Source organism: Schistocerca nitens, chromosome 2 (assembly GCF_023898315.1).
Source record: "Schistocerca nitens isolate TAMUIC-IGC-003100 chromosome 2, iqSchNite1.1, whole genome shotgun sequence".
NCBI lineage: Eukaryota > Metazoa > Arthropoda > Insecta > Orthoptera > Acrididae > Schistocerca > Schistocerca nitens.
Window position 1 is genome coordinate 583,335,554 of NC_064615.1, and position 26,186 is coordinate 583,361,739.

At 41.2% G+C, this 26,186-nt stretch overlaps 1 non-coding gene across 1 annotated transcript; it reads right to left on the reverse strand.

The window, feature by feature from the left end:
* Nucleotides 1-1,515: 1,515 nt before the first annotated feature.
* On the reverse strand, nucleotides 1,516-1,587 carry Trnaq-cug (transfer RNA glutamine (anticodon CUG)). The gene has a single exon. It is a non-coding gene; the product is annotated as a tRNA-Gln (tRNA).
* Nucleotides 1,588-26,186: the final 24,599 nt, after the last annotated feature.

Here is a 26,186-nt window from a genome sequence, read left to right on the forward strand (position 1 = left end):
TTTGATTTTTATATTAAGCTGAAATGTGTAATACATTATAATTTGTATAAACAATTAAGTAACATACCAACCAATGTAACTTTAACAGTTTCAGTGAATGTTAGAACATGAATAATAATTGTTGACTAACACTTTTTGGAATCACCAGTTGAAATTATTACAGTTATTCCACTGTGGCTTTATCTTTTTTCTCTTTGAAAAATGCTGATTTATTAATTTAATGTACAAATATGGCTAAAACAATGCAACAACTCATACTTATGATGAAAATAAAGATGCCAGAACGCACATGTGCGACACTAAAGGTAAGTTATATCACTGGTTTAGCATAATTTTAGGCATTATTTTCAAACATAAGACCTTTCTTCTTGTGGTCAAGTAACTAAAGTTTTGAGTGAAACAATTGGTGAAACCGTTGATCTAAGCTATATTTTAATTCTGTAAGTAACTATCCAGTTATCTGCCTCTCTGTTACAGAGGAAAACGAATCAAACCTGTATCTTACATGAATTTAAAAGTATTCTATTAATATCATTTAAGAAGTGTAAACATCCATATTAAAGATTAAAATACTTACATTGACTATAACATTAATTTAATGCAAAACACCTGTGTATGATAACTAAAGCCTGCTTCCCTTTCTTGCAAGTATTCAGCCTGTCTGTGAATATGGGCGCATATTACGTGTCAGGAGGTGAATAATTTTTCAGAACATAAATGTACGCAATAAATCATTTTGCATCCTGTTTGTATTTAAAAATTTCCAGAACATTCTACAAACTTCCCTTCAGTCTATCAACCACAAAATAAAAAAGAAAGTTTTCAATATTTTTTTCCTCACACCTTCCTATTCCTACCACTATTATCAACCAGCATCTGCACCCTAACACCACCTCACCTTCGTGTTGAGGAATGGTTACACTAATTTCCTTTGCATGAATGGTTCATCATCCTTGCACAAAATTTTATTGAAACTGCTCTAGCCATTCTAGAGTTCCCAACCCCACACCCACTTCGAACGACTCTTGGCACATTCTAAAGCATGTCTGGAGAAACTGGTCGAAAACCGAAAGACTGGAGGCCCCATAGTTGCCAATGAGAGTGCAAGAGACTGTAAAAATTCCTGAGAGACGAATACTCTTACTACCTATGAAGCAAAATACAACACAAGCATCTCACAGGAGGTAAGTTCTGTCTGTCCAGTCTCTACAACCATTGGAATATCATATCCAAGACGGACAAGAAACTTTCATTGGAAATAAAATACATTCACTTTATCACAAGTTCACGCATAGCAGACATGATTTTTTTCACGTGTGACATGGAAACTACGACCATTTCCACAAAGATATTCGGGTTTTAGATGTAGTGGTCAGATGTCATAAATAGGGTAGGAATTGCGTAGTTGGAATTTACATCACATTTTTTGCTGCATTACATGTTTACTTGCAGGATTACCTGGTTTCGTCGATACTCTTCCGTTTCTGTAGACAGACAAGGAAAATTAAAAATGTTAGGTCCCACCGAGATTTGAACTCGGATCGCTGGATTCAGAGTCCAGAGTGCTAACCATTACACCATGGGACCGCACGTAATTCGGCAATGTTATTAGGTATATATAGATTTCTAAACGACGCTTGATAGTTATGTCTGTAGTCATTATACTTGTTGTTTGCAAGCAAGTAAGGAAGAATACCGTGAAGTTTAATGGTCCGTCAACTAAGAGGTCGTTAGAGCCCGCGGAGAACTTCGTATTCGGGAAGAGCATTTGTAGTGTGGTTTTCAAAGAAACTATCCCGGCATTCGTCTTGAACCGTTTAGACTTACGGAAACCACGGAGAGCCAGAATCCGGATGACGGGCTGATGATATGAATCCCGGTGCTCGCAAATGCAGACTTGAGTCTAACTCCTGCGCCCCCTCCTCGGTCTCGCAGTTGATTCATACTGTTGACTCTCCCAATATTAAAGTGAAAACTAATGAAACAGCATCTGTAATTTTAATTTTATTTCTGTCTAATGATTTTTTTAAATGCATTATTTCGTATTTACCTTTTGCTATGCGGGGTACCCTTCTGTATGTGATAGAGTATGCTATAATTGAAATTACTCAAAATTTTCAAGCAAAACTTCAGTGAATTCGATGTTTTTTGTACGTCCTACACTGACTTCTTCTTCTTCTTCTTCGCGCTTTTAAAACCAATGAAAAAATTAAGTCCGAACGACAACGTTTATTGTAGCTACAAGAGATGATTTACATGATTTATCCTGCAACAATTTTCCAAATAATGTTTCTCAAAGGAGATATTTGTCTTCGATGTCTTCCTAGTACAAAGACGTGTGGCACACTAAAGATGTTGTACATACAGTAGTGCAAATCAGTATAAAGGAATGGATAGTTGAAGGTAAATTAACATTGTCGGCTGGAATATTTCTGCAAAGTGTATATGCAATAGTATGAAATCAATACACTGACAAAAGACGTCAAATGGTATTGCATTTTGATGTCAGTAGCACAGTATATACCAAGACATGAACGCGTCAGGGATGGTAGAGGGTGGAAGTCAATATAAAGGCGATCGCCGCTGGGTGATGTTAGTGTGTGCGTATGTGCCGTTACAGCAGATAGGAAACAAACCGTTAGTGGCAGTGAGTCTTGTGTACATAAACCATGACTGTGACAATGCCACGAGGATAACAGTTACCATGAGATTACAAAGCAAAAATCGGTGTATACAAGGAAATGCAAGGAAATGGTACTCTCGAATCGTCAATCCGCCAAGAAACCGAGCCGTTCAAGTACAGTGATTGACAATTACGTTAAGCAGGGCTGAGTAGAAAATAATTTGAGGCATCGGAACGGTTCCTTTTGCGCAAAGCAAGGACCACAAACCGTTACTCTTCTCATCCTGTTGCTGATCTACAGTTGTCAGTAGCTGCCAGACGTGCGTGACATATTTTGTCAAATGACTAACACCTTGTATCCAAGAAAAGACCGCAGAAACCTGCTCTAACAAGCAAACATAAACTGGATAGATTGGGCTTTGCTGAAAAACATACATCGTGGACTTTAGAATGGGATGTAATGATTATCAGTGACGAGAAGAAATTTAATTTAGATGGACCAGAAGGGTTTCAGTATTACTGGCATGACCTGAGAACAGAGCAGCAGGTAAGAATGAGCAGAAGATTTGGTGGTGGAAGTGTTATGGCTTGGGCATCCATGTGTGCTAAAGGTAAATTATGCATTGCTTGACTGAACACTAGACTGAACTGCAATATGTACACTGATAGCTACAGACAGAACTGTTTAGGATGTATGAGGAAGTTGGGAACGAAAGTCTAATGATTCAAGAAGATAATGTATCTGTGCATTTTTCTGCTACAGCCAAAAATTGGTTTGCAGATAAAGATATCGATGTCTTGCCCTGGACTACACATAGCTCGGATATGAACCCAATGGAAAACCTTTGGTTAATACTTGCAAGGCGTGTTTATCACAGCGGAAAGCAATATAAGGTCGAATGTGAGCTGAAACGTGCAATACAAGAAGAGTGGGCGACAATGTCACTGCAACACTTCAAACATTGACAAAATCAATGTCTAAGAGAATTATGAAAAGGGAGGTTGGACAAAGTACTAACAATGCAGTATTACAACAAGACAGTGAGTGCCTTTATACTGATTTCCAGGGCGCTGAAGACCTTGCTGTCGTGCGTCCACAAAACCCCTCTACTACTACTACTACTGATTTCCATCCAGGAACTACAAACACCTTATTTTGTTGTGCGTGTTATGATAGACACTATGTAATGCCGTCATGATTGTTTGTGTCTTATATGTATCTACTGCTTTCATATTCTTTGTACTGATGTCCACTACTGTAAAGATATGTACCCGTTCAAAGTAATTCCAATGCATACATATTACTTGTTTGATTTTAAAGAAGGTTTTGAAACATCGTTGTCAATGAAGGGGTGTAAGCACTGTCTCATATTCATGCATCTGAAATCGCTATTAAAACTACTTACTCTGAAGCAGAAAATTGGAAAATTGTCAATTTATCCAAAAGAGGAAATACCATTGCTGATGTATGTCATGCGTACATCATCTGAAAGATCATCTACGGCCATCAGTTGCAAAACAGAGAGACCTGTCAACGATGTTGCCGTTCCTTCATTTAACATATAGGGTAATCCATAGTAAACTTGGCAACATCTGATACCAAGAATGTAGTTTTGTAAGAAACAAAAGACAGTAATGAGAGAATTATTTTCTTGAATTTAATTTTGTTATTCTCGTACAAAAAAATTTATAAGATACGAGAAATGAATTTTTTTCCTATTTTGCCGAAAACTGTTTTGAGACCGTAGCTGTGTGCAAAATACAGGTTGATTCTTGCAGGAAAGGTAATAGCAACAAGCCAATTTTTATAATGCTATTTATTTATAAATAGCGCCGTTACCGCTTTGGAACCGGTCGGTTCATCGTCAGACGGCTTATTCACGTTAAAATACAATTTTTTAGTTTGGTACTGAGTAGGCCAGAGGACTCCGATTACCTCTGATTTGGTTTGTAATGTCTCCGCCTAGTCTCCCTAAAATCCAAAAGACTAGTCACACCACTGATGGTGGAGGATTTGTTATCTCCTGACCGACACTAAGAATTATAGATGGTGAAAAATACTGAACAACGGTGAGGTAGCATTAACTCTTTCCCTCTGTACACAATAGTGTAGCTAATCAAAGTACACATTCATCTTCTTTGGTGTATTTTGCATTCAATTTATTTTCTTCACCATTTGAAAAATGGTTCAAATGGCTCTGAGCACTATGGGACTTAACATCTGTGGTGATCAGTCCCCTAGAACCTAGAACTACTTAAACCTAACTAACCTAAGGACATCACACACATCCATGCCCGAGGCAGGATTCGAACCTGCGACCGTAGCGTCACCATTTGATTAAGAAGCGTAAAATATTAGTAAACATGTCCCCAAACTCTTTCATTTGTGTCACTTTCCACTTCCCTTAATGGTGCTATATGGGTTGACTGCTACATGACCAACTGTATTTGTTTTACAGTACATTTATTCTCCGATCGCCTTTTTCCCCCTTCTTACTCAGTTTACTATTTATTTAATAAACTGGGAGCAAGTATGTAAAATGCGTAAAATAAACACTTCAAAGTGTCATCAGTAAGAAAAATTGTGCTTTAGGTCGCGAAAACGAGAAAATAAATACGCAGAAATAGAAGAAAAAAAGGACGAATTAGCGGGGACATAATCGCTAATGTGAGGCAAAGTTGGTGTTTTTCGGACACTTGCAAAAGTACTAGCGTACTGTCAAGTCGTTTTGCAAGACTATCACTGCAAAAATGTACGTCAGGCTCTGTAATACTATAAAGTGCCGTATCATACCGACAACTACCAAAAATCGAGTGCATCTGAACTGTGACACCTATAGCAAAGAAGCTGAATGCAATATCACTTGCCCTTAAAAGTTACGTAGCTTGTTTATTCCCGGTATCAAATGGATACTGTTAAAATGTCTTCGCAATATGTATAAATAATCCACGACACGTACGAAAAGAATCCGTCTGTACTAGGGATGCTGTGACTTTCGAAATATACAGGGCGCTATACGGACAAACACACGACGTCCCGAGAACACGTGACCAGGCCGGCAATGTATGTTGACAACACGAAATCTGTTCTGCGCATGTGAATGCTCACTCCAGAGATATTTACTCTATGGTATTATATTCCATAGGATGACCGGCGCCAAGAATATGTTCTGCAATAACCGATTTGCTCGGCTGTTGTAAGCATTTGTGACGCTTATGATTAGTTTACTGCTCCTCCACGATTCTAGTGCTCTGACCAATATATGACATATCACAACTACAAGGAATACGATAGACATCTGCCTTATGCAAACCAAAGCCATCCTTAATGAGGTCTGAAGAGAACCTGATGTTAAATGGAGGTCGGAAAACACGTGGTTCTCATTTTCTCTCTCTTTCTTCAGTCCACTTGGTTCGATTTCTGTCTACTTCTGCTACTGCTTCTATCAAGCGATCTCAAGGTGTTTGTTAACTTGTTGGGTACATGGTATACACTTTAACTTTCAGATGTACATCATATTCTAGTGGTGGTTCAAATGGTTCTGAGCACTATGGGACTTAACTTCTAAGGTCATCAGTCCCCTAGAACTTAGAACTACGTAAACCTAACTAACCTAAGGACATCACACACATCCATGCCCGAGGCAGGATTCGAACCTGCGACCGTAGTGGCCGCGCGGTTCCAGACTGTAGCGCCTTTAACCGCTTGGCCACCCCGGCCGGCCATATTCTAGTGTGAAGTCGTCAGTGCTGGGAGTCTTTGAACCTGTCTATAAAACTTTAATCTTCGTTTTCTAATGCCTACTACCAGGTTTGACAAATTCTTTGTTGTTTTACGGGATTTCAGTAAGTGCCCGTTCTATTTTTTCCTGGGCTAATAATTTTCGTCACAATTCTCTGTTTTTTATTCAGAATGTTTTGCAGATTGAGTTTTCTGTTGAGAATTAAAATTTCGCTTGTGTGCAGAGTTTCAGGCTTGATGACGGTGTTGCAATGTGACCCTTGCATGGACATGCAAGTGTGTAATCGAACTCTCTGTGCTTTATTTTCTAATCCCATTGTTTCTATTATCCACCGAGGCACTTGAAGTGTCTGACCCCATTCATTTCGCATACTACGTGTTTAATTTATGGATGTTAAATATAGTGCAGATCACCGTAGCTTTTTCAGAAGAGATTTGTAGGCCAGCTTTTACAGCGTATTCCTTGAGGACTTCTGAGTATTGTGATTTCACTGTAAGGTAGTATCGCTAAACTGAATTCGAAAACTAAGAAAGAGATGTACATGTAATCTTTTGTTCGTCGACATTTAGTATTCTCCCAGTGATTTTGTTTTTATAGTTGTTTTTCTCGTTTTCTAAAGACTTTATCGCAGATGAAATTGGGGAGAACTGACAACAGTCAGTCTCCTTGACGAATGCCGGTTTTAAATTCAAATGGCTTTTATATTTACCTCATAAACTTTACTTTGAACTTCGAGTCCGTGAGTGTTTGATTGATGAGGCTTATTGTATTCGGATCTAACCCCTACCGTCCTAGTATGTCAAATACAAGCTATCGGTCAGCCGACTCATATGACTTTTTGAGGTCGGTGTAAGACGATTGTTTCGAGTTGTCTTATATTTCAATACTGTTTTAAGGTTAGGGATCAGTTCTGTGCTTAAACAGCCGGATTGATGCCTACTTGCTATTCGCCCATTGCTTGTGTGTGCCGAGAATATCTTGTCTGCAACTTGAATGAGAGAAATCCTTTTGTAGTTATTTACGTCTGTACAGTTAACATTTTTGTGTAGTGGGCGGATGAGTCCTCATGTCCAATCTTCTGGCAGTTTTACTTTGTGCTGACTATCCGTGATGATTTGTGTAAGCTACTCAACTGTGTTTGCCTGTAAATGCTTCAACAATTCCACTGTGATGCCGTGTTTCTCAGTTGTACTGTTGTTTTCAGTTCTACAAATATGTTTGTAGATTTTTCATCTTCGATAGGTGGTTGAGATTCTGGGTGCATGTGTATAGGAATCTCCTTTGAGCTTTCTGTATGAAATTGGTGTGTAACTATTCTCGGTGGCTGCTTTTTCTTTCTCACTTTTCTCTTTTCTATTAATTTCTTGGATCCTTTCTGTGTCAGATTTCTGAAGCTGTTTTTTCTTGTAGTTTGTTCTTCTTGGGGTAGATTTAACTATGATGCGTACAAGACAGTGATTCTAGTCGACGTTCGGACCACTGCGGACATGTACGTCGTGCACTACTGTCTGTGAATGGATGTGATGGCCACATTTTCCATTTGATATTCATCAAGCAACTGTATGGTCAACTTCCACGTCTTTTACTTGTGGAGACGTTTCCTCAGTAAGCTCTAAACGACTTCTAGACTGTTTTGTTGAAACAGTGTAATGAGTGTAGATCCATTTCTGTTGGTGACTTTAGGAGTATATGCTGGAAAATTGCCAAACGTTTTTGGTTGTTCTTTTTCTCCGCCAAGTTATGCATTGGAATCTTGTCTTCGTGATGAATTTTCAGCATGACCTCTTCCAGTTTAGTCCAAAGTTGTTCATCCTTTTTATGATCTTTCATGTTATCCAAGTATGTAGGAACATAAGCATTAGTCAACATGCACTTCTTATACGCACACTGCACGCATATTGTCGTGATACTATTATTTACGGATGTAGCTTTTGTGGTTGAGTCGACCATATTCTTGTTTACGACGAAAGCCATACTCAAGAGTGGAGTGGCATTGTCTTCCTAATTGCTTGTCTGCTTTCCTCTCGAAGATAAGATAGTTACTGTAATCTGTACTGCCCTCGCCTGTGAAGCTTGTTTCTTGAAGGGCTAGTATCTCTATCTTTTGTTGATGTAATTGTTATATGATGATGTGTTGTCTGCCTGGTTGAATTAGGGTGCTGGTGTTGACGGTCCTAATGTATGTGAATTTCTTTCCTGATTGTTTACTACACAACACCGATTTTCCCCATTATCGTTACAGTTCAGGTGCCCCAGAATCCAAATGTTCGGTTTCCGTTTGTTGATGGGATCGGTTACCACCTGGATAAAGTTCACACTAATAATAATTGCTTGCATAGCGACGACTTTGAACGTCGAGTACAGTTCTGCCACTAGGCACAATAGAAATTACGGGACGATGACAGATTTTTTGCACGCGTTCTATTTAGCGACGAAGCGTCATACCAACAGCGGTAACGCAAACCGGCATAATATGCACTATTGGGCAACGGAAAATCCACGATGGCTGCAACAAGTGGAACATCAGCGACCTTGGCGGGTTAATATATGGTGTGGCATTACGGGAGGAAGGATAATTGGCCCCCATTTTATCGATGGCAATCTAAATGGTGCAATGTCTGCTGATTTCCTACGTAATGTTCTACCGATGTTACTACAAGATGTTTCACTGCATGACAGAATGGCGATGTACTTCCAGCATGATGGATGTCCGGCATATAGTTCGCGTGCGGTTGAAGCGGTATTGAATAGCATATTTCATGACATGTGTATTGGTGGTCGAAGCACCATACCATGGCCCGCACGTTCACCGAATCTGACGTCCCCGGATTTCTTTCTGTGGGGAAAGTTGAAGGACATTTGCTATCGTGATCCACCGTCAACGCCTGACAACATGCGTCAGCGCATTGTCAATGCATGTGCGAACATTACGGAAGGCGAACTACTCAGTGTTGAGAGGAATGTCTTTACACGTATTGCCAAATGCATTGAGGTTGACGAACATCATTTTGAGCATTTATTGCATTAATGTAGTATTTACAGGTAATCACGCTGTAACAGCATGCGTTCCCAGAAATGATAAGTTCACAAAGGTACATGTATCACATTGGGACAACCGAAATAAAATGTTCAAACGTACCTACATTCTGTATTTTAATTTAAAAAACCTACCTGTTACCAACTGTTCGGCTAAAATTGTGAGCCATACGTTTGTGGCTACTACAGCGCCATCTATCACAAAGCGAAAAAAGTGGTCCAACTAAAACATTCATATTTCTTTACGTACTACACGAATATGTAATAAAAAATGGGGGTTCCTATTTAAAAAACGCAGTTGATATCCGTTTGATCTATGGAAGGGCCATCTAGCGGGCCAACCATAGCGCCATCTGGTTTCCCCCTTCAATCTAGACAAGTTTCGTTCTTTGTAGTTTTTTCGTTTGACGCCTATTTCGTGAGATATTTGGCACGGTCACGATCAATAGACCACCCTTGTGTGTGTGTGTGTGTGTGTGTGTGTATGCGTGCGTGTGAGTGAGGGAGAGAGAGAGAGAGAGAGAGAGAACTTTTGTTTGCGGTATCCTTCATCTACTGTCGTCAATGTGGTCTTGAAATCCACTCTCTCTCTCTCTCTCTCTCTCTCTCTCTCTCTCTCTTTTGAAGCAATTGTAAGAATCCAGGGATGTCGCATGCGGAATTCAAACGATTTCATCTATTGAAGTCGTTTTTGAAAAATGGCGCTTCCTTTATTTTACGAATAAGGTGGGCGTCGTAAAGCTTACAGGGAGAACCGGTATTGCTCGATAGATGAGGGACGCTCGGACTCTGCATAATGAAACTGGATCACTGTGCACCTCACTTCTGAACCATTACAGAAGTGTTATCTCTTATTTCTACTAATTATTTCTCCCCTTTCCGGTTCTAGCGAGGGTGTATAATGATCTGACTATAAAACGCACAACGCTGTATTTGCAGGTTGTCTATCTAATGGCTTCCATGAGCAAAAAAAAAAAAAAAAAAAAAAAAAAATTGATTTTCAGTACTCCTTATACTTATTGACCGATTTTAAAAATTTAAAATGCTCTCATAATCTACTCATTAAGAGGTATAATCTGACGTTAAAGGTAAACTCAGTAAGTCTTCTATTAAAGTTAGAAGTTGTGTATGTGACACGACTCAGACAGCTCGGCGTGCAAATTAGGAAGCCTATATTCATCCCGTATTTCAGAATGAGCGCACGTAGAGACTTCCAATAAACTGTACACGTAATTTCAAACCTTTTCTAATTTTTTTTCTCGATGGAAAGCCCCGGTAAAATAATAAAAGAATTAAATCTATTGCTTACTATATTTTTCCTCTTCATACAACAAAACTTCAGCGTCAGGTTTGACGTTTAAATTTATTTTTGCTCTTCTATTAACTGTACTGGCTACCCGTTTTGCACACAATCTCCACATATACCCTTCAATGTATCTGCAAAATTATGATATCGCATGACATGTAGTTCAGAAGATGCGAAGTCATAAACATTGAGATGCATGAAAAGCTAGCTTTCATAAACACAATGCCCAAATTATCAACATATTGGGCTGGTGCAAAAGGTCGTAGCGCTTTTTCATAAATTTAGTGAACACAACAGAAACACATATCAGAGACCTTAGTCGTCAATAATATATTCTCTTTCACTATCTACAAGAGTCTGCCCACGCTGGGGTAACATTTCGATTCCGTGACTGTAGAAATCACTTGGTTGTTAGGCGACGACCTCTTCGAGCCATGTTCGAAGCGCATTTTTATCCGGAAAGGAAGTTCCTTAAGGTTGTTCTCCAGAGTGCAGAAAAGGTGAAAATCTGCGGGCGGGACATCAGGTGAATAAGGTGGTTGCGGAATGACTTTCCAACCCAACCCCTGTATAGTGTTTCTTGTCAGTCTAGCAGAATGCTCGGCGGGCGTTACCGTGGAGTAGCACCACTTCACGCAGTCTTCCTGGTCGTTGTTCTTGGACTGCGTCTGGAAGACGCCTCAGTTGTTGATAATAAATGTCAGCAGTGATGGTTACATCTCAGGGAAACAATTCGTAGTACACCATACTGTTGCTGTTCCACCAGATGCATAACATTACCTTTTGTGGATGGGTGCAGGTCTTTGTACGGGGCGTTACTGCTTTGTTTGGGCTCAGCCATCCGTTTCTTCACCTTATGTTATGATAAAGACACCATTTTTTTTGTCACCAGTAGCAAGACAGGATGGGGATGGTCGATGTTGTTCATAAGCCTGATGACGAGCGAGCGGAGATGCACATGTGGGCACCCGCTGATTTTTGTGATTTTGAATCAGAGCATGCGGTACTAGTACATCCCATTTTTGAATCGTCCCCATTGCATGAAAATGTCTCACGATGGTGGAATGATCGCAGTTCATCACATTTGCCAGTTCTCGAGTACACAGACGTGGGTAGCTGCGGATTAATGTCTTTAAACGATCATCATCAAACCCAGAAGGTCTTCCTGAACGTGGACAGGCACTAATGTCACAACAATCCTCCTCAAAACTAGAAAACCATTTTCTCACTGTGTTCCATCCAATGTCATTATCCCCACACACGGCGCACATCTTTCTGCCTGCCTTCGCTGCTGTCACCCAAATATTGAACTCAAACAAAAGAATATGTCGGAAATGTTCAGATTTCTCCACTTGGCACTCCATTTTCTAGCGTTCACAGCTCCACTCACTACGCCGAAATGACGAAGTGATAATACGTGATCTCACGTAGCAACAGTGAACTATGAAGAAAAAGTGACAATCGATTAAAAAACACGTAGCATCCAGCTTGTCGATAACATCGGAAGTTCACTGAGGCTTTTTGCGGATGACGCTGTAGCATATGGAGAAGTTGTAGCAATGGAAAATTGTACTGAAATGCACGAGGATCTGCAACGAACTGGTGCATGGTGCAGGGAATGGCAATTGAATCTCAATGTAGACAAGTGTAATTTGCTGCGAATACATAGAAAGAAAGATCCTTTATCATTTAGCTACAATATAGCAGGTCAGCAACGGGAAGTTAATTCCATAAATTATCTGGGAGTAGGCATTAGAAGTGATTTAAAATGGAATGACCATATAAAATTGATCGTTGGTAAAGCAGATGCCAGACTGTGATTCAGTGAAAGAATCCTAAGGAAATGCAATCCGAAAACAAAGAAAATAGGTTACAGTACACTTGTTCGCCCACTGCTTGAATATTGCTCACCGGCATGGGATCCGTACCAGATAGGGTTGATAGAAGAGACAGAGAAGGTCCAACGGAGAGCAGCGCGCTTCGTTACAGGATCATTTAGTAATCGCGAAAGCGTTACGGTGATGATAGATAAACTCCAGTGGCAGACTCTGCAAGAGAGACGCTCAGTAGCTCGGTACGGGCTTTTGTTGAAGTTTAGAGAACATACCTTCGCCGTGGAGTAAAGCAGTATATTGCTCCCTCCTACGTATATCTCGCGAAGAGACCATGAGGATAAAATCAGAAGATTAGAGCCTACACGCCGGTCAGAGTGGCCGTGCGGTTCTAGGCTCTACAGTCTGGAGCCGAGCGACCGCTACGGTCGCAGGTTCGAATCCTGCCCCGGGCATGGATGTGTGTGATGTCCTTTGGTTAGTTAGGTTTAATTAGTTCTAAGTTCCAGGCGACTGATGACCTCAGAAGTTAAGTCGCATAGTGCTCAGAGCCATTTGAGCGAGAGCCTACACAGAGGCATACCGACAATCTTTCTTTCCACGAACCATACGAGACTGGAATAGAAGGGAGAACCGATAGAGGTGCTCAAAGTACCCTCCGCCACACACCGTCAGGTGGCTTGCGGAATATGGATGTAGATGTGGAATACGAACATACAAAACAAAAACGCTACGAACTTATGCAACAAACTAGTAATTAGGGTGTTGTGTGTTCAGCGATAAAGGTTTCACATACTTAACGCCAAACATTTCTTACATTAATTCATTCATAAAGTAATCAGACGTTTGAAGCTGTTTTATACACGAACATTTTATTCTTTAAATAATGTGAGTTGGGAAAGTTACGGGTAATAACTAAAAAAATGTTCAAACGTGTGTGGATTTCTAAGGGACCAAACTGCTGAGTTCATCAGTCCCTAGCCTTACACACTACTTAAACTAACTTTGAAATAACTTACGCTAAGGGTAACACACACACCCATGCTCGTGGGAGGACTCGAACCTCCGGCGGGAAGGACCGCGCGATTCGTGACATGGCGCCTCGAACCGCGCGGCCACTCCGCGCGGCGGTAATACCTAAACCTACATGGACCGATTGTGATGGAATTCTTCCACTCTTGTCGAATTAATCGTGTATGCTAACTTCATAGCTTAATTTTGAGTGCCAGGGCACAAAGCTACCATCATTCTTTTCTCGAGTAGTGCTCCACCGCACCCACTCCTATGTCCTAGCTGTAGCTTGACAGCTGTTACTCCACCAATCTTCACAAATACCGAAAGCCGACACACAATTTTTGTGTTATTGATACAATGTATATTGTGCTAAGAGTCAAATAACTTCAGTTCGGTAGAATTCTAAGGCTGTCGTAAGTCAAGTTATGCGCTATGTCGATCGTCCCGAACATGCTAGTTCGACAGCATCTTCGAAAAGACTGTACGTACCGCATTCTGACCAGATTCGTATCCCGAGCCGGTACATAGCTTTGAATTGTCAATGATTAAGACAGATAAGTGAGCGCCACGAAGGTGGCCACAGTAGGATGTAAACGCAGTGACATGAAAAACAGAGAATCGAAACACATCTAGCTCGAACTCAAAGTAAAGAGCCTTAGCTTGTCCTCCACTGACTTGCGTCACGTGCTTCGCACAGGAAGTTCGTTGACTGGAAATTCTAGTGTGCCTTTTGTCTCTCCTTTTGGCTCAGCACAATGCAAGGCCGCGCCAGTGTTTCAGAACGTGGGTCTTCGTCCAACTTTGTGACCACACCCAAGGTCGCGTGTCGCCGCGGGATCTATTCCCGCCACTTTCTCCTCCCAGACAGGCGAGCATAGCATCACGCGACGCTTCATTTTTAATGGAAGGCGGAGGTTGAGAAGAACAGGCGTGAAACCAAAGCAGCGTCTGTTGTATCTTCCTTTGTCTTCTAGAGCGCTCTGTTTATTTTATCAGTCAGTATACCAGAATTCCTGTAAACAACCTTATAATATTGTTAGATAACTCTGAGAAATTATTCAGTCAGACACACACACACGCACACACACACACACACACACACACACAGACGCACACGAGCACACTTAGCGGAGGTAGTGGGAGTGGAGACACGCAGGGAATAATTGAACCCCTGCCCTAGGAAGAAATGGTATTCACAAACCGAACTGTAATACCGCCCTGCCACAAGGTTAGGGTATCAGTTCAGTGTTAGTTTGAAGAAAGGGAGGGACATGTCGTGGATATTGATTGTATCAAGGCTACCCAGGACCATTTGTCGTGAAATCTCGAATATACTTCCCCCCCCCCCCCCCCCACACACACACACACACGCGCGCACACACACACTCGTCTTCGCTAATGTTCACGGCAATAATCAGCAATAGTGAACCTCCATGCAACAATAATATTACCTTGCCATTTTATTTCAATTAAAAACAAATCTTATAACGTACTGTCTGTCACCATTCTATTATTAGAACAGTGTAACATTTTCAAAACAAATGTAGTACGTCACAACAAATTTTTCTTCATATGGTGAAAGACTTTTTCGTTGTACCAAAGTCATGATTTTTCTCGTACGAATAAAATGCGAACGATCCGAGAAGCTGAATTCCTCTGATTGCATGTTGGTAACATACATTATACTGTTGCCGGCTGCGGTGGCCGAGCGGTTCTAGGCACTTCAGTCCGGAACCGTGCTGCTGCTACGGTCGCAGGTTCGAATCCTGCCTCGGGCATGGATGTGTGCGATGTCCTTAGGTTAGTTAGGCTTAAGTAGTTCTAAGTTCTAGGGGACTGATGACCTCAGATGTTAAGCCCCATAGTGCTCAGAACCATTTGAAACATTACACTGTTGTTATGAACTTAACAAGGAACATGCGAATGAGATAAGACTGTACATCGAAAACTGGCAATTATTTTTAGTAGGTTAAGTTTCTGCTTTTTGATAGTAAGCTATACGAGCATATTTGTGTACCACTTGGGTGCTGTCATAAGTCTTCTCGTTCGTTTCCTGTACAGGGTGGTTATAATCAAACTTCCGCGACTTGAAAGGGCCCCATGAAAAACGAGCGAACGTAGGACAATGAAACTTTGTAGAAACATTTGTAAGGCCACGTGGAAGAAAAATAACGGCTAAACCTTTAATTTCTACATGAGGGGATAACATTCGTTAATTACGTACAATGTTTGTGATCCGGGTTACAAAAGTTTCACATTGTGACTACCATCTGCATCAACGACAACCTGGAACCGCTCTAGAGAGCGCCCTACTGCTGTCCGAAAGAAGGAAGGAAGGAAGGTAGACAAGCCTCAACGTCCCGTCGACGTGAGATCATTAGAGATGGAGCACAAGCTCGGCTTGTGTCAAGGATGGGGAAGACAATCGATAGTTGCCTTTCAAAGGAACCATCCTGGAATTTCCCGGGAGCGATGTAGGGAAATCATTGAAAACCGAAATCTAAATGGCCGGACGCGGGTTTAAACCATCGTCCTCCCGAATGCGACTCCAATCTAACTACTGCACCATACCGCTCGCTTACTACTGCCCGAAACATCTCAGGTGGGAAGTTGGCTACCTCCTTCGCTATGCTCATCTTCAGCCCGTTGATAAGCGCTGTCCTTCAGGTAACTTCACAGCTAGAAATCACACTGTTCAAATCTTGTGATCTTGGTGGCCAAGCAAGTTGGAACGATCGGCCAATGATTCGGTTTTCTGCTGATGTGTTGCGGAGTAGCCGAGTGAGCTCAAGAGCAATGTGACGTGGAGCTCCGTTGTGCATCAAAACGATTGAATACAAAGCACCTCTCTCCCGTAGAGCAGCGATCACTTGTGGGAAAAAAAAAAAAGTGGACCAGTTATGAAGTGTGCCGTGAAGCCACACCATACTGTGACACTTTCACTATGCACGGGAACTTCATGAACTTTCGTTGGCGGTAACGATCCCCAAATGTGACAATTGTCACTGCCAACTGCATCAGTGAGGATAAAGTGTGCTGCAACACTCCACAAAATGTTCTAAGACCACATGTCGTCAATTTCAACCTTTGCAAGAAACATAAGAGCAAAGTTTACTCGAATTCTGCTCCACATGGCAAAAGTTGGTGAGTAATTTGAAGTTTGAACGGTTACGGTATCATACGGTTCGCTGTGCTTTTCGAGTGGTGGAACATGGAATGTTCAGCTGTCGTGACACAGGTCGTGAACTGCTTGAAGATCGCACATTACTTCCAACATTCTCAGCTATGACAACAGCAACTTCTTCAACAATTTGTGGCGCAATTGGCCGCCCTTCATTCCCAGGAACAATTTCCATTTCAAGAGTTAATTCGAACTTCCGAATCATGTTCTTCAACCCTGGTGCAGAAACAGAACCTCTCCGTATTTCTTTAACCAATCCTATAAAGTTGGGTGCCCACATTGGCCCAAGTAGATAAAGCTTAATGGGACCCATCCTGTACTTCTTCTCCGTGGTCCCAACTATGGAACACTATTCTATAGTGACTTCCATGATGGTTTTATGGGAACACCACACGTTTCCAGAATGCGTTTGAGCTGAATTCTAGACACAAGGAACACCGGGCTTGCGGCTTATTGTGTCGTCGACGATAAGGGTGTTAGGATCTGCGAATCAGCTCGGATATCGCATGAACCGGAAGGAAATCGGCTGTCTTATTTCTATAAACCTGGATGGCCGGACAGAGGTTCGAACTCCGCTCCTACCGGTACTAGTCAAATAACTGGCTTTTCTACAGCGAATTACAATGATTCTTTTCACTTCATACAGTTTCGCGTGCTTGCCTCTAAATGATCCATGTGAATGTGTCCAGAACTGGATCACTGATGCTTCTACGAAAAGTATTTTTGTGTGTATTATTTGTAGTTGGCCCATATTCAAAATGATTGAAAGTTCATTTTGGCGCACAGAAAATATCTCCAGATATCTCTGAATCTGTGTACACTATTTGATATGGCGCAGTGATCAAGTACTGAAGTCGCATTTGGGACGGCGGTTCAAATCCCCGTCCGACCACCCACATATTTTCCGTGGTTATCCTAAATCACTGAAGGCAAACTCCGGGAGGATTCAGTTGAAAAGCCGATTTCATACTCCATTCTTCTCGAATCCGTGCTTGTGTTCCATCTCTAATAACTTCATCGTCGACTCAACGTTAAGCTCTAATCTTCCGTCGTATTCCGGAGACAAAAAAGAAAGCGTGTCCCCTCATGATGCTGGTCAGTCGCATCAGTCGTGCATTCAGAGGAAATAAGGACGATAGTCTACGTTTCCCTCATTACACACTTGTCGGTGTTTGCCCCCACTGCGGTCTTACACTGAGAAAACCCGTGACCTCGTTAGCTGCTCTAATGTTTGTGATGGTTAGATATGAAAATAAACATTTGTTTTATTGATAAGTGGATCTTCCATTATTTGTCATCGTAGCTTATCTTATAGCAACTTTTGAAATGACCTGAATGTGAATGACAGACTGGACCGTTACCTCAAATAAAGTAAGGAAAGGAGATTAGGGTTTAACATCCTGTGCCGACAAGAACATTGGAAGAATCGGAACGGGGAAATAAATTATCCATGCTCTTTCAAACAAAACACCCCCTCGCCCATCATTTGACTTAGCGATTTAGGGAAATCTGGGAGAATCTTAATCAGGACGGTGATTTAAACTGCCGTCCCCCGAATACCAGTGCGTCACCCAGCTCGGTTTTACCTCAACTGTCCGCAGCTCTTGGGCTAGTGGTAGCAGGCTCGGTAGCTCAGGGGAGTGGCCATTCCCTGTAAGTAAAAGAAATGAGTGAAGATTTTATCGATGGAATTTGAAAGATGTCATGTGGCATCCGCAAAAACCTGATAACGAAAAATGACAAAGAAACAGGTAGATACAATTAATAAAGAAGTAAATGAATAAAAATTGGCTAACTTCACTGTCTCTAGCTCACTGGGTTCGATTCCCAGACTAGTCGGAGATTTTCGTCACTCGGTGCCCGCGAAAAATAAAAAGAAGCAGATAGATAGAACAAATAAAATAAATAAATAAAGTGATTATCTTAACTGGCTCTAACTCATGCAGTACCAGGTTCGACTCTCGGACGAGTTGGAGATTGTCTTCACTCTGGGCCTGCCTGTTTGTGTTGTCCTCACCAATTTATCTCATCTTCATCGACGCCCTAGTCGTTGAAGTGGCGTCAGATAGACAGACTTGCACTAGGTGTCCGAACTTCCCCAGACGGTGTCTCTTAGCGAGTAGTGCCATACAATCGTTTTGTTTTTTTACCTGAAATAATAATAATGATAATAAAATCAAGAACAAACAAACAAAGCGTAATTATAATCTTTCTGATAAGAATGGCAATCGAAAAACCGTCATAGATACTACGTAACAAAAGAACTGAATAACGTTCATAGTTGTCAAATTATTCGAGTTTAGCATATTTCGTGTATAATTATACGTTTCTGCGTAGACACGACTGATGACCCCAGGGCTGTTGGACAATCGGGAAAGCGTTGCAACATGAATCCACCAGGGGGAGATACGGGTGAATTATGAAACAAACATATTTCATACTCGGAACTACTGCAGATTAAAGAGGACGAAGGACATCTTAATGCAGGATACAGTGGGCACAGAATTGGAGGAAACATGCATCGTTTAATATACAGAATCTGATCAAAAGCATCCGGACACCTCCAAAAACATACGTTTTTCATATTAGGTGCACTGTGCTGCCATTTACTCACAGATACTCCGTGTCAGCGACCTCAGTAGTCATTAGACGTCGTGAGAGAACAGAATGGGGTGCTCCGCGGAACTCGCGGACATCGAACGTGGTCAGGTGATTGGCTGTCACTTGTGTCATACGTCTGTACGCGAGATTTCCACACTCCTAAACATTCCTAGTTCATCTGTGTCCGATGTTATAGTGAACCGGAAACGTGAAGAGACATGTGCATCACAAAAGCGTACAGGCCGACCTCGTCTGTTGACTGACAGAACCGCCGACAGTTGAAGAGGGTCGTAATGTCTAATAGGCAGACATCTGTCCAGACCATCACACAGGATATTTATCTCCACGACGCGTTTCAAAAGTTTAAACCTCCATCATCAGGTGGATTTACATTTGTTAGTATGACATTTGTGTGTGTGTAGTGTTACGATTTTTTGGAGGAACTTGTGGCACAGGCACAGGTTCCTATCACTGTCGTAACACATGTATACTGCCATATTCTGTAAACAAATATAATACTATGACAGTTAGGCGGGAGGTGAGAGAACTTGAATTTCATGGTCGAGCGGCTGCTCATAAGCCACACATGATGGCGGTAAATACCAAACGACGCCTCGCTTGGTGTGAGGACCGTAAACATTGGACGATTGAACAGTGGAAAAACGTTGTGTGGAGTGAATAATCACGGTACACAATGTGGCGATCCGATTGCAGGGTGCTGATATGGCGAATGGCCGGTGAACATCAACTGCCAGCGTGTGTAGTGCCAACAGTAAAATTCGGAGGCTGTGGTGTTAGAGTGTGGTCGTGTTTGTTTTGCGTGGCACTATCACAGCACAGGCCTACATTGATGTCTTAAGCTCCTTCTTACTTCCCACTGTTGAAGAGCAATTCGCGGATGGCGATTGCATCTTTCATCACGATCGAGCACCTGTTCATAATGTTCCGCCTGTGGCGGAATGGTTACACGACAATAACATCCCTGTAATGGTCTTGCCTGCACAGAGTCCTGACCTGAATCCTATAGAACACCTTTAGGATGTTTTGGAATGCCGACTTCGTGGCAGGCTTCACCGACCGACATCGCTACCTCTCCTCAGTGATGAATGGGCTGCCATTTCCCAAGAAATCTTCCAGAACCGTATTGAATATATGCCTGCGAGAGTGGAAGCTGTCATCAAGGCAAATAATGGGCTAACGCCATATTCAATTTCAGCATTACCAATGGAGAGCGCCATGAACTTGTAAGCCATTTCCAGCCAGGTCTCCGGATACTTTTGATCACATAGTGTATCTGTATTATTTCGTGCATAATGGAAATATTCAACCATTCAGTGCATACATTAGTGCGTGCCTATATTTGGGATCTACTTATACCTTATTTTAAATGGCATTGATTTGAGTCTCGCACTAATAGCATAGAACAGAAATCCACAATAATACTTATCCTGTAATCGATTGTTGTCCAGGGTTGCTGTTCCTGTGATTCCTTTATATGTTTGTTGTGATCTTTTAATTTTACAAATGGAAAACACAAACTCAGAGTAAAGTTTGTTTATTTGGCTTCCAAAATAAAAAAAAACACTAGTTAGACGCACCAATCCACAAGAATACTTATCCTGTAATCGACTGTTGTCCAGCATTGCTTTTCCTGTGATTCATGAATATGTTTGTTGTGACCTTTTCATTTTACAAATGAAAAACATAAACTCAGCGTAATATTTGTTTACTTGGCTTCCAAAATAAAAGAAAACAAGACTAGTTAGACGCACCAAAACTATCTCACTACGTCAGTGGTTAGCTTCTTGCTGGCGAAAAATAAAAAGGTTCCGTTTTCAAAACGTACGCACTATAGGACTCTCATCACAACCGCCGGCTTCACAAGTACTGGCCAAGTACTACTGCCAAACCTCAACTGAGGTTGCTACTTTTATTCCCCACGTGGTTCAGATGGCGTCCAGCAGTCCGTTGGTCAGGATTACAGTGTGTTTTATAATCAAATTTGGTACTGCCCTTCACAGATTGCCGATTCTACGTCCCTCACGAATTGCCGGTCTTGTCGTATACAAACAAACTGTGTTTATAGTATACTGGCTGAACTTGCTGAAAAGCGTTGGGAGGGCTAAATGCATATAAACACTCGAGCAATAGAAAAATATCAAAATAAAAATCTAACAGCAAATATTGTGTTGTATTTCAAATTATTTCGTTCGACCATACAATTATAAACGGAAATGGGATTTTGTCTAGTCTAGGCAAAGTGCAATGAAAATTATCGTTACACGTGTTCGGGCTGTAGTCTCACTGAATGAAGTAGAATTGTCTTCAGTGATGAGTCCCGCTTCGAATTTGAACCCCGATGACCAGATAACGCTACGGTCGCAGGTTCGAATCCTGCCTCGGGCATGGATGTGTGTGATGTCCTTAGGTTAGTTAGGTTTAATTAGTTCTAAGTTCTAGGCGACTGATGACCTCAGAAGTTAAGTCGCATAGTGCTCAGAGCCATTTGAACCATTTTTTTTTTTTGACCAGATAAGACGTGGCTGTAGATGCCGCAGTCAGCGGTGGTATACCAAATTGACTGTCGCCCGTCACACGGGCCGACAGTCGCGAGTGATGGTATGGGGTCCTACTTCTTTCAAAAGAAAAGCCCAATTGGTTGTCATCCGCGCCATCCTCACAGCACAGCGGTACGTCGACGATATTCCACGCCCCGTGTTATTGCCCTTCATGGCAAGCCACCCTGGGCTTACATTTCAGGAAGATAATGCCCACCCGCACACGGCGAGAGACTCTACTGCTTGTCTTCCTGTCTGCCAAACCATACGCTGGTCGGAAAGGTCGCCGGATCTCTCCCAGACTGAGAACATTTGGAGCATTATAGGCAGGGCTTCCCAACCAACTCTGGATTTTGACGATAAACGCGTCAGTCGGACAAAATTTGGCACGATACCTCTCAGGAGCACATACAATAACTCCATCAGTGTCAAGCCGAAGAAACACTTCCGTAAGGGCCAGAGGTGGATCAACGCGTTACTGACTTGCTCAATTTGTGAAGTTCCTTCTCTTGAATAAATTATCCAGTTTTTGTGAAATTGCAATCATTTTTTTGTCTGTACATGTACATCATATCCATCTATTTCCTTTCCATTCGGATAATTCCTTCGTGATGCGTCGTTTTATTTAATTTTTAACTTAGAGTGTACATTCATTATCTTTCTAAATAAGTGTCAAAATTAAGACGAGCAGTGTACGCACATCAGGCTTTGCAGGGTTAATCTAGATCAACTGTTCGCCACAGAACACGTTACGTCACTCTGAATAAGAGTGAATAACCTGTTAGTAGAGCTGGGATTAACTTCTAAAAGGGAAACGAAATACGAAAACTTTAACCACACGAAGAAGTCTGATAAAGTAAATACCAGTAAAACTAATGATATAGACAGAGTTGGAAGATGTCAAGCAAGTTTGTGCAGTGGATGTTAAGTGTCTGTTGCGTTACGTCAGAAACAACTTCATCCGAAAGTAATGGATCTGGATTAGTGTCAGTTTTAAGTCTCTTTATTAAAGGCTTTGACGTAGTTAGTCCTTTGCGAAATCACATCTACCAAACAAAATTATCAGTTATTAGTTTAAGTGTTTCTCCTCCTAAATAGTCTCGTCAACGTATCTTGTCCTGATGTAAATCATTGAATTTTTGATGTAGCCGTCGATAAAGAAACCGACTGAATGAGAATTAACTATAAATTAATCGTAAATAAATTTAAATCTAGATAAGTAAATAATACTAAAATTCTGCTGAGGCCTGATAGAAAAGGTATAATAAATAAAACGTACTTTATTAAACTTAAATAATTATTTCTTAATCGACTTACATTATTAATAAATTGTAATAAAAATTAAGTTCACTACTCTTAGCGTGACATACAGTACGTTGAAGGGAAATGATTGGAACCCGTGGCAAATGGATGCTCTGAGATGATCCGAAGATACTCCAATTGATAGAGCAGAGCATTATCCGGGAAACTCAGGAATATGTACCTTAGAACCCCCGGGGCCAGAGTACAATTTTCTTACAAATGTTCACTGTGTCGAGCGCATAATGAAGACACTAAAAACAATAATGAACATTTGTTTATATATTATCATGAGAAGAGAACTGAGATGAATTATAAAAGGCAGTACGTTTCATCGATGTTGTATGCTTCCACGACAAATGACGTCTCACTGAATGTGTTCGAATTTTCTGCTAAAGTATCTGCTTTAAGAATTCAGAAAATGAAGCCATCAGAAATAGGGGAACAGTACAGTTCCCTACTTGTTTCGCTTTAGGAATGAGTGCATACTTTATGATCAACAGTGTCCTCCATAATCACGGTGATCTCCACATCTGCTACGATATCAGCCGGATAAAAATATACAATTACGATTTACAGTTAGTTCAATGATGAATAATTCCAGATCGGCGAAATAACTCCAAAAAAAGGATCGGTGTGGTTTGCAGCATATAGAGAAAAGTGTATGAACTACGCACACTATATCTATGCAGTTTGTTGACAGAAGTTCAATTATGAAATGTCGTGTAACGACAGAAAGAAAGTTGTTGTTGTTGTGGTATTCAGTCCAGAGACTGGTTTGATGCAGCTCTCCATGCTACTCTATCCTGTGCAAGCTTCTTCATCTCCCAGTACCTACTGCAACCTACATCCTTCTGAATCTGGTTAGTGTATTCATCTCTTGGTCTCCCTCTACGATTTTTACCCTCCACGCTGCCCTCCAATACTAAATTGCCGATCCCCTGACGTCTCAGAACATGTCCTACCAAGCGATCCCTTCTTCTAGTCAAGTTGTGCCACAAATTTCTCTTCTCCCCAATCCTATTCAATACCTCCTCATTAGTTATGTGATCTACCCATCTAATCTTCAGCATTCTTCTGTAGCACCACTTTTCGAATGTTTCTATATTATTCTTGTTTTAAACTATCTATCGTCCACGTTTCACTTCCATACATGGCTACACTCCATACAAATACTTTCAGAAACAACTTCCTGACACTTAAATCTATACTCGATGTTAACAAATTTCTCTTCTTCAGAAACGCTTTCCTTGCCATAGCCAGTCCACATTTTATATGCTCTCTACTTCGACCACCATCAGTTATTTTGCTCCCCAAACAGCAAAACTAATTTACTACTTTAAGCATCTCATTTCCTAATCTAATTCCCTCAGCATCACCCGATTTAATTCGACTACATTCCATGATCCTCGTTTTGCTTTTGTTGATGTTCATCTTATATCCTCCTTTCAAGACACTGTCCATTCCGTTCAACTGCTCCTCCAGGTCCTTTGCTGTCTCTGACAGAATTACAATGTAATCAGTGAACTTCAAGGTTTTTATTTCTTCTCCATGGATTTTAATACCTACTCCGAATTTTTCTTCTGTTTCCTTCACTGCTTGCTCAATATACAGATTGAATAACATCGGGGAGGGGCTACAACCCTGTCTCACTCCCTTCCCAACCACTGCTTCTCTTTCATGCCCCTCGACTCTTATAACTGCCATCTAGTTTCTGTACAAATTTTAAATAGCCTTTCGCTCCCTGTATTTTACCCCTTCCACCTTCAGAATTTGAAAGCTTTCTCTAAGTCTACAAATGCTAGAAACGTAGGTTTGCCTTTCCTTAATCTAGTTTCTAAGACAAGTGGTAGGGTCAGTATTGCCTTACGTGTTCGAACATTTCTACGGAATCCAAACTGATCTTCCCCGAGGTCGGCGTCTACTAGTTTTTCCATTAGTCTGTAAAGAATTCGTGTTAATATATTGCAGCTATGGTTTATTAAACTGACAGTTCGGTAATTTTCACATCCGCCATCACCTGCTTTCTTTGGGATTCGAATTGTTAAATTATTCTTGAAGTCTGAGGGTATTTTGACTCTTTCATACATCTTGCTCGGCAGCTGGTTGAGTTTTGCCAGGGCTGGCTCTCCAAAGGCTATCAGTAGTTCTGATGGAATGTTGTCTACTCCCGGGGCCTTGTTTCGACTTAGGTCTTTCAGTGCTCTGTCAGACTCTTCACGTAGCATCATATCTCCCATTTCAACTTCATCTACATCCTCTTCCATTTCCATAATATTATCCTCAATAACATCGCCCTCGTATAGACCCTCTACATACTCCTTCCACCTTTCTGCTTTCCCTTCTTTGCTTAGAACTGGGTTTCCATCTGAACTCTTGATATTCATGGAAGTAGTTCTCCTTTCTCGAAAGGTATCTTTAATTTTCCTGTAGGTAGTATGTATCTTACACCTAGTGATACACGCCTCTACATCCTTACATTTGTCCTGTAGCGCTCCCTACTTAGCAATTTTGCACTTCCTGTCGATCTCATTTATGAGACGTTTGTACTCCTTTTTGCCTGCTTCATTTACTGCATTTTTGTATTTTCTCCTATCATCAATTAAATTCAATATTTATTCTGTTACCCAAGGATTTATGTCAGCTCTCGTCTTTTTACCAAGTTGCCTTCACTATTTCGTCCCTCAAAGCTTCCCATTCTTCTTCTACTGTATTTCTTTCCCCTGTCTCGTCAATCGTTCCCTAATACTCTCCTTGAAACTCTCTACAACCTCTGGTTCTGTCAGTTTATCCAGGTCCCATCTCCTTAAATTCCCACCTCTTTACAGTTTCTTCAGTTTTAATCTACAGTTCATAACCAATACATTGTGGTCAGAGTCCATATTTGCCCCTGGAAATATCTTCCAATTTAAAACCTGGTTCCTAAATCTCTATCTTGGCCACAATAATGCGTTCACTATGCTGTTTTTAGTAGCTTAACCGCACTCATATTG